The sequence below is a fragment of the Brassica oleracea genome, chromosome C2 (assembly GCF_000695525.1).
Source record: "Brassica oleracea var. oleracea cultivar TO1000 chromosome C2, BOL, whole genome shotgun sequence".
NCBI lineage: Eukaryota > Viridiplantae > Streptophyta > Magnoliopsida > Brassicales > Brassicaceae > Brassica > Brassica oleracea.
Genome location: NC_027749.1, coordinates 40,898,680 through 40,899,782, shown reverse-complemented (window position 1 = coordinate 40,899,782; position 1,103 = coordinate 40,898,680).

The following is a 1,103-nucleotide window of genomic DNA, read 5'->3' as shown; positions in this document are numbered from 1 at the left end:
TCACGCTCCCTCTTCCCCCGTCGCTTCATCTAAACCTGGAGCCGCGTCACCTCCGAGCACCGGATCCTTCCCCTCCGGGCCTTCTGAACACGTCGGAAGAAAGCACGCGGATTTCAGGTCAGCTAGGATGAGATCGAAATCTCCATCCACGACTACCAACTCTCTCTTGCAGCCGGACAGTCGGGCCTCTTCAGCCTCTAAGGTTGGAGTAGTCTCACTTTGGAATGACTGAACCACGGCCATCCCGCCCTCGATCGTCGCCAAGGCTAAATCCCTGTTCCGGATGTGCGGATTTCAGGTCAGCTAGGATGAGATCGAAATCTCCATCCACGACTACCAACTCTCTCTTGCAGCCGGACAGTCGGGCCTCTTCAGCCTCTAAGGTTGGAGTAGTCTCACTTTGGAATGACTGAACCACGGCCATCCCGCCCTCGATCGTCGCCAAGGCTAAATCCCTGTTCCGGATGTATTCGAGAGAGCCCAGAAAGGCGGAGATCTTCGCCAAGCGAGCTTGAAACTCAGAACGAAGAGCGTCCTTGGCCTCTCGAATCCTGCGGCTCGCTAATCCTGCATCGCCCTTGATCTGGCTTTCTTCTCCTTAAGCAATGAACTCGCCGTCTTCCCGAGGTCCCTCTCGAGCTCCCCTATCGCGACCTCAAGTTTGGACACTTTCACGGAGTGAGAATCCTTGACAGCCGTCAGCATGGCCTCGGTTTCAGACCATCTACCCTGCAGTTCCAACAACTCCCCGGCAAGACGACTGGTCTCGGAACCTCACTCGCTGATCATCCCGTCGATCAACGACATAAACTGTGAAACGAGAAGAAAGTTAGGGATTCTTTGTCTATTAGAAAAATATGTAACAATCAAGAAAGTAAGTGAGCGACAAACCTTTCCGCGAAGCCCCGACGCTATGCTCGAGTCTCCTTGCTGGGAAGATTCCCTGTCAGCGCCCTTGGTAAAATTCCTCTTCCGGCCCTTAGGCTGAGCAACCGGAACAACACTAGGAGCGCGCAGCGCTAGAACGATCTCCTTCCTGGCCGGAGGAGGCGGCATAGAGTCAGCAGCCCTCTCCTTATCTTCGACGAGAATCGGAGTCATGT